Raw genomic sequence first — 322 nt, forward strand, 5'->3', positions numbered from 1 at the left:
TATATAAATACATATTATTCAATGTACATATATATATATGGGAGAATTTGCGAAAAAAACAACAGACGAAGACAAGTGGTGTAAACAACAAATGGATGTATTAGTTTAACGCTCGGGAATAGAGAAAGTCTTTGACGCTTCGAGCCTACGCTATTCAACTGAAAGAAACACAGAAAGAAATAAGGAGAGAAACAAGGAGAAAAAAATATAAATGTAGTGGTCAGCGATCTATCATATATACATAAGCGATCTATATATATATATATATATATATACATAAGTAAATCAAGAATAAAAACAAAAATAGGAAAAACAACAAAAG

Source organism: Octopus bimaculoides, chromosome 6, assembly GCF_001194135.2.
Source record: "Octopus bimaculoides isolate UCB-OBI-ISO-001 chromosome 6, ASM119413v2, whole genome shotgun sequence".
Taxonomy (NCBI): Eukaryota; Metazoa; Mollusca; class Cephalopoda; order Octopoda; family Octopodidae; genus Octopus; species Octopus bimaculoides.